General features: G+C 43.7%; 1 long non-coding RNA gene across 1 annotated transcript; it reads left to right on the top strand.

Annotated features, from left to right (window-relative positions):
- The first annotated feature begins 67 nt into the window (after positions 1 to 67).
- On the top strand, positions 68 to 7,071 carry LOC149449167 (uncharacterized). The gene is made up of 2 exons (XR_016315445.1): positions 68 to 2,124; positions 5,538 to 7,071. It is a non-coding gene; the product is annotated as an uncharacterized LOC149449167 (long non-coding RNA).
- Positions 7,072 to 8,389: the final 1,318 nt, after the last annotated feature.

Below are 8,389 nucleotides of genomic sequence, written 5' to 3'. Positions count from 1 at the left end.
CCCAAGCAGCCCCCCAAGCAGCTTGGCGACATTAGGATCGTCAGCAGCAGCAGCAGTGATCCGAGGGATGTGACTCCTGTAATTGCAATCCAGCATGAAAGGAGTTAACACTTTCTCAGAGCGAGATCGCTGATCGTCTGCTTATGCCTGAAACTGGCACATGCGCAGATACATCAAGGGGGGCAGATCCTCACAGGAGACACATCTTCATGCAACACCGGCATCGGCCGGAGGAGATGGCCGGGGACGCTGCAGGGGACACATCGTGGGAGCGCAGGGTAAGGTAAGTGAAGCACAAATGCCGGAGCAGTGCCGCATGGTATTCCCGAGTGTAGCTCGGGGTTACCGCTTTTGGTACTGAAATGTTACCCCGAGCTACACTCGGGAATACCTCCAAGGAGGTTAAATGCACAAAGATCATACATTTCCCAATTTCCCATTGAGGAGAACAGAATTTTACAAAACGGAGTCAACAGTGTAAATTGCATTATGCAAAAAATGTAATGAAATATTTGTCAGTAATATCTTAACATGACCCTGTCATCAAGCAGCTTGTAATAGAAGAAGCAATATATATATATATATCCTATTTGCTAGGCATTCAGGGAGCAGCAAAAAGTGCTTCTTGAAACTAGTAAACCCAAAACAGGTGTGTTTTTTAAAGGCAGGACAGCTGTCAGCAACACATCCAATATCATCACACTGATTGGAGTCAAGGTTGGCTCACTCCTGGCTCCAATTAGCTCTGGGAGAAGTCATTAAGCTAGGGCCTCACATACTTTTTCCTCCCTGCACTGTGAATGTTTACATGTTATGTGCAATTAAACCATGGCAACATCTAATGTTTGTGTAGTATTATGTTCAGCAGACTGTGTTCTTCTATTGTTGTGACTTAGATGACGTTCAGAGCACATTTTATGCCCAATTCATGCAAAACTCCACGTAATCCCAAGGGGTTCACATACTTTTTCTTGCAACTGTATATGTAAAGCACTGCGTAAATTGATGGCGCTATATAAGTACCTGTAATAAATAAATAAAATAATGTCTGTGCAGTGCGGCTTGAGCCATACATTTTCTATGGCTCAAATCACATTGCATCCGCACCAAAAATTTTTTAAATCCTGACCTGAATCGCATCGCTTGGGTGTTCTCACTATGCGATGCTATTTCTGGCAATCGCATCGCCTTTTGCAATCAGTTTCGGAGTGTCATTAATTTATCATTGACACTTGCACCAGATCGCATAAACAGATTGCGATTGCACAGGATTTTCAGCATTTCCCACACCGCATTGGTGTGAACCTGGGCTAAAGCAAGCATGTCAAACAGTGGCCCAAATGGAGAGGACCAAATATTCAAGGGGGCTGCATTAGGGCTGCACCTACATTATTCCAGAAAAACATGGCACTTCAGAACCTAACAGTAAAAATGTCAATCTACAATATTTAATTCCAGACAAAGAATCTATAAAACATTTGCTGAAGTAGTTAGCTCCAAAATTACGAAAGGAAGTGTCATTTATCAACTGGAGAACAATCTTCATTTTTTATTCTTAAAGCTGAAGTCCAGCTTTTTGGTCCACTTTACAAGATGGCCCAACTGAACTGACATGTGAGGCCCCTGGATGTGCTGTGTAAACTGTTTGTATCAGAGGCTACATACAGTATATAGCACTGTGTTCCGGTGAAAACCGAGACCTTCTTGTCTCAGACCCAGAACACAATAGAGTCTGTCTGAGCAGCGCTCAGCCACTCATAGAAAGCAATGTATTCTATCAATGAGTCAGCGGTTGTGACATCATCAGCCCGCCTCTCTAACTTTTTTTCTCCCCTCCTCTACTTTTGGATTTTTTTTTTTCTGGTAGTGGGTATCTATTTCTGACAGGTACCTGATTCCACTTCCACTCTGCACACCACCCTACCCTGCAACCTCCTGGGACACATCACAGGTCTCCGGAGACTGCGGAAACTTTGAGAAAGCACAGTACATCTCACACATGTGCAAAGGGGAGCTGGCTGTAAAGCACCAGGAAGTCACATCCGGTTTGCCACATCCAAGATGGTGGTGCTTGGGATTGGAGAAGAACAGCCCAGGTGAGGACAGCTGTGGATCTCTGGACTGGTAAGTGCATGTTTATTAAAAGCCAGCAACTACGGTACAGTAGCTGCTGACTTATGTTTTTCCCAGCCAAAGTTAAGGTATGATGTTGTATATTACCCTCTCAAGGACAGTTTTTCAGCAGTGACAAGGTCATCAGATCACGCAGGAAAGAACTGTAGACAGGTCCTGGACTACAGAAACATGGAGAAGGAGACATTGCCCTCTTTACAGTCACTTTCACTTTCTACTGTTATGCTGGATGTTTCAATATTCCCCTCCATTCAGCAGGGGGAGAGCTACAGCTAGGAAAGTCTATGGACTTCTAGGTAGAACACTGAGGATCATAAGAATCGAAGTCCAGAACATCATCCATAGAATGGGACTCGTGGACCCTTACACTACTGAGATTTTGAGGGGGAAGGGGGAGTAGTGGAATATCTTTTTATGGGAAACTCCTTCCTCTGGGCAGTATAGGAATCCATGTGAGCACATCAGCCTGTGTGTGCACATCTTTGTGTTAGACCAGACTGGCAGTGCTTGAGACCTGAAAGTGATAACACAGGGGCAGTACAGTATCCCATCAATCTTGGCCTTGCTGCAGGTAGAATCTTTCCTGTGTCCAGTGCACTCTGCAGTGTATGTAATATCTAGCAACATTATCAGACCCACACAATTAATTTCTGTAAGCTACAACATGCCTATCATATGCCGTTGATATGAGAGAGAGAGGGGGGGGTGTTCTGTAGTCTCAACACCAGGGGCGGACTGACAACTCTTGGGGCCCCCAGGCAATAGGGGATCATGGGGCCCCTGTGTCCTTGCCCAAACTCAAAAAGCCTAAGAAAAAGATACCAGGGGCATCTCATGGGGCCCCCTACTGACCCCGGGCCCTCGGGCAGTGCCCGGGTTTACAAATGGTCAGTCCGCCCTTGCTCAACACCCTTCCTGTTCTAAGAGGCTACTCCTCCATAGATACTGTACAGTGAGTGTTGTGACTTTAGAACATGAAGTTTGTTACTGGCATAATCACCACGTGAAAATGAAGTTAAAAAGCCTGACAAAAAGAAAGCTAATGCAGCCAATGCATCAAAGGAATGTTCAACTACAATGTATTACATTTTAGTTTCTGAGTTTAGATACACTTTAAATATGCTGTGATAAAAAAAAATTATTTTATTGAAATACATATAAAGTGATAGCCCATATGTTACCCATTGTTAAAGTGTTACTAAACCCACAACAGTAAAATCAGTCTGTATATGCAGTAAAGCATGCTTGTTATACTCACTGTGGAACCTAAGGGGTTAATCCTCTGCATTGTGTAAAATGCTGTTCGATTCTGACTTCTCTGATCCTCCTGTTCTTCCAGTGTCTCCCTCTTATCTCCTGATAAGACATATCCTGTGGAGACACTGCACATGCTCAGTTTGGTGTGTATTAAGAGGTTTTTTTTCTTGGGATAGTGCATGTGATCAGTACAGGGCCAATCAGCACTGTCCAGACAGAGGTCAGGGGTTCTGTATCCTCCTAGAGCAGAAAGGAAACTCCTCCTACAAGCTTTAACCAGTGCTCTGCTGGACACTGATAGAAGTCACAAGACTGCTATATACTGCTGGTGAGAAAAGGTATTTATCAGTTTATATTTACTAAAATAATTGCATTTCCATGTTCTGTGTACTGTGGGAGACCAGATACAGTGAATGCAGGGTCCGGGGAGAGCGGATATAGTGAATGCAGGGTCCTGAATTTAGTAAAACCTTAAAGCTGAACAATAGATATGTGTAGTTGTGTGTATCCTATTACCTGCAAACAACTACTGGTAAAAATCTTCCATTGAGTTCCTCTTTTGGAACTGCTGGATACTGCCTTGAGCAGCTGTCTTCCAATACTATGAGAGTTAACAGCTGCCATTGAGAAAAGTTGCACTTCTTGCCCACCGCCTGCTGCCCCTCCACCATTTATATTGTTTGTATTGCTACTCTCACACAATTCATCTCATTCTGTGAAAGGATGGTGGAGACCCTGTCATTCAAGTGCTCTCATCCATTCACAGAACACAGTGAATTGTAGGAGAACAGTAATACGAGTTTTGTGAATGGCAGAGGGAGGCGGGCAAGTGGTGCTTCTTTTCTCAGCTGCAGAGGCTGCTTTTAACCTTCACAGCTCCAGAATATAGCTGCTCGGGGAGTATCTGACAGCTCTAAAGGAGACACTCAATGGAAAATTTTTACTAACAGCAGCAGACTTCAGGTAATGGGGAAAAACACAAATACACAAACACCATTACACATAACTAACATGTTTGTTCTTATATCCCAAAAACTAAAAACTAAATTAGGCTTTCAGGCTTGCTGACAATGAAAGATATGATATAGATTAAATCCAGGATCTAGACTTCTTCCTGTACAGACGCCTACAGTGGGATTTTCAAGATATCAGAAAAGAGTTTTGCATAATTACATGACTATCAGTTAAAACAATTAATGTTTATTGTAAGAGAGCACACAATGTTCTTAAGACCAAGTACACAGCCGAATATCTGTGCTCCAAAATATGCTGATAGATAATAAAAAAGAGATGCTACACCTCCTAGCTCACATCTCCTATCACCATGTTGCAAATATTGTCATTATAAACATACACATAAAGCCAATCTAAAACATACATAACACCAATGTAATGTCATGCATCCAAATATACATGTATTTACATATCAAGTTACACAAAAATTAAATTCAAATTTAAAAGAAAAGTATCTATTTCTCTCTGTATTGACTGGCATTCACACCAGGAGCGTATTTACCACAATGCCAACAAAGCAATTGCCTATGGCGGCATTTTTCATTGGGGCAGAGGCATTTTTGAGGGGGGCAGCACCGCCCCCCCTGAAAGAAAGAATGAAAGAAGGGACACATGCAGCATAGGGACCAGGTGGGATCTGAGAGAGGCTGCAGGCTGCTTGATGGTGTATACAGAGCCTGACTCTTGTTCCCGGGGATGTCCGGAGATGTGAAGGTGAGTGTCTTCTCTCTTGCCAGGGTGGGGGGGGGGTTGCCAGTGTATGGGGGGGGTGGTAGTGGAAGGCTGTCTTGGGTGGGGGCTGGGGTGTTGTTAGTCAATGTCAGGCTCCCTTCGGGGGGGGGGGGGTGTTGGTCAGTGTCAGGGTCTCTCCGTGGGGGGGAGCCTATATTTGTGTTGCTTAGGGCAGCACAAAACCTAAACACCACTGGTTCACACGGTAGAATTAGAAAGAATGGGAGAGATGAGCATCAAAGGAGGGCACATAAGTCCCACCGATTTTCAGAAAAGATGTACAGTATATTAGCTATCGCTGGTACAGAGGCAATGTTATGTTATCACCCATGCTGTTCATATGTGAGTAAACTTACCCTTGTGTGATAAGTTGAAGGCCTCACTGTTGCTACTCTCCCTAGGCGTGGTCGTCCTGTAAAAATGACTGCAAGAGCACAGCGCAGATTGCTACATGAGGTAAAGAAGAATCCCAGAGTGTCAGCTAAAGACCTACAGAAATCTCTGGCACATGCTAACATTTTTGTTGACACATCTACAATAAGGAAAACATTAAACAAGAATGGAGTACATGGGAGGACACCACGGAGAAAGCCATTGCTGTCCAAAAAGAATATTGCAGCACATTTGAAGTTTGCAAAAGAGCACCTGGATGTTCCACAGCACTACTGGCAAAATATACTGTGGACAGATGAAACCAAGATTGAGTTGTTTGGGAAGAACACACAACACTATGTGTGGAGAAAAAAAGGCACAGCACACCAACATCAAAACCTCATCCCCACTGTAAAACATGGCGGAGGGAGCATCATGGTTTGGGGCTGCTTTGCTGCCTCAGGGCCTGGACGGATTGTTGTCATTGATGGGAAAATGAATTCCAGAGTTTATCAAGACATTTTGCAGGAAAACGTACGACCATCTGTCCGCCAACTGAAGCTCCGCAGAGGATGGGTGATGCAACAGGACAATGACCCAAAGCATACAAGTAATTCAACAAAACAATGACTGCAACAGCACAGAATACGCCTTCTGGAGTGGCCCAGTCAGAGTCCTGACCTCAACCCGATTGAAATGCTGTGGCATGACCTTAAGAGAGCGATTCACACCAGACATCCCAAGAATATTGCTACATTGAAACAGTTTTGTGAAGAGGAGTGGTCCAAAATGACTCCAGATCGTTGTGCAGGTCTGATCTGCAACTACAGGAAACGTTTGGTTGAGGTTATTGCTGCCAAAGGAGGGTCAACCAGTTATTAAGTCCAAAGGTTCACATACTTTTTCCTCCCTGCACTGTGAATGTTTACATGTTATGTGCAATTAAACCATGGCAACATCTAATGTTTGTGTAGTATTATGTTCTGCAGACTGTTCTTCTTTTGTTGTGACTTACATGACGTTCAGAGCACATTTTATGCCCAATTCATGCAAAACTCCACGTAATCCCAAGGGGTTCACATACTTTTTCATGCAACTGTATTTAAGAATCACACACAAGGCATAGAGATGTATTAAATCTGGGACCATTCCAGAGAGGTGCTTGGGCACCGGACAGCTGCAATCTGACATCCCACTCTGGCCTGCACTCTACATACACCAGGAGCCATCATTGTGATCTTCCCCACAGAGGAAATGCTTCTCTCACTTATCAGTACTCTTCCTATGGATCTGCCATCCTGATCCAGGAACACACACAAATGCTTACTCTGCACACTCTCGGATCTAGAGATATACTAAGAGGGCATTCTCTATCTTGTTGGCTCTGAGGAATAAGGGATCTCCCTTCAAAATGCGTCAGCCTTTCGTGAGAGTCTCCCTGTCTGTGGGATTTTCACGCTGCTTGATTTCCTGTGATCACTCTTGGATACCATACGCTTTTTATACTGCTACGTTTGTGAGTACACATCTTATTTTAATAAAATCTTTGTATTGCTGAGGTAATGCGCAAGGTTGGTGCGCTTTCTTGTGTTCTTATTTGCAGTGTTGTTCAGACTTCCCCAGCCTTACAGAAGGGCTGCACAACCTTTGATCCCTTGGTGGCCGGGTTCTACGGAGGTCGATTTATCCACCTGCTCCGGATCTAGATCTCTGAGCGCTGGAGAGGTCATCTTGATTGGCAACCTATCATGGTACCATGCGTGCATTCACTGAGCTCCTGAGAGTGATCAGTTCTTTTACAAATGTCCGTAGAAGCAGTCTGCATGCCTAGGTGCTTGATTTTTTTAACCCTTTGGCTATGGAGGTGATTGGAACACCTAAATCCAATGATTTGGAGGGTTGTCACAATACTTTTGGCAATATAGTGTAATACGGCCTGAAGCAGAGGCCATGTTTTCCAAGGCCTGAATTCTCAAGTCTCACTGGCTTTACAGGACCATCCCTTAGAAAATGTTAGGTCATATCTGCGAGGTAGGAATATTGACTGAAGTGGCTTTTAAAATACCAGCCATCACTTTGTCTGTGTTTGTTTATGGAAATTTTTTCCCAATGCCAAAGGTCTTTTCTTTTCTCAGTGCCAGTGCATGCACATTCTGACTGTTGAAGTTCACATAATGGTGGATAAAAATGTATGTGACTATAGAGTAGGAAGATGGAGTGATACAGGAGTTTGCAATCTAACCAGGTGGATAGGCATTTTCCAAGCAGGCTCAGCCAGGGAGAGCTAGCTAGGGTCATAGAGGTGCCTTTAAACATAAAAATGTTCCCCATCGTTAAAGAAGGAAACTCATACATGCATATTAACTGACAATGGATCCCTGTGTCTACATATTTAGGAGACAGCTGCAGGGGAAGGGATATTGTAGGATGTAAAAGGTGTTTCTTGCTGGCTTAACTTAAAGTGTTTCTAAACCCACAAAAGTAAAATTAGTCTGTATATGCAGTAAAGCATGTCTGTTATACACACTGTGGAACCTAAGGGGTTAATCCTCTGCATTGTGTAAAAATGAGGTTTGATCCTCCCCTTCTTCCAGTGTTCCCCTCTTATCTCCTGATAAGATATATCATGTGGAGTCACTCTGCACATGCTCAGTTTGGTGTGTATTGCTAGAGAGGTTTTTTTTTTTTCTTGGGAGAGTGCATGTGATCAGCACAGGGCCAATCAGCACTGTCCAGACCGAGGTCAAGGGTTCTGCATCCTCTTAGAGCAGAAAGAACTCCTCCTACAAGCTTTAACATGTGCTCTGCTGGACACTGATAGAAGTCACAAATCTTCTCTAACTGCTGATGAGCAAAGGTATTTAGCAGTTTATATTTACTA

Source organism: Staurois parvus, unplaced genomic scaffold (genome assembly GCF_062004578.1).
Source record: "Staurois parvus isolate SC_StPar_1 unplaced genomic scaffold, SC_StPar_1.0 ptg000635l, whole genome shotgun sequence".
Classification (NCBI taxonomy): domain Eukaryota; kingdom Metazoa; phylum Chordata; class Amphibia; order Anura; family Ranidae; genus Staurois; species Staurois parvus.
This window is presented reverse-complemented; position numbering and strand designations above follow the sequence as displayed.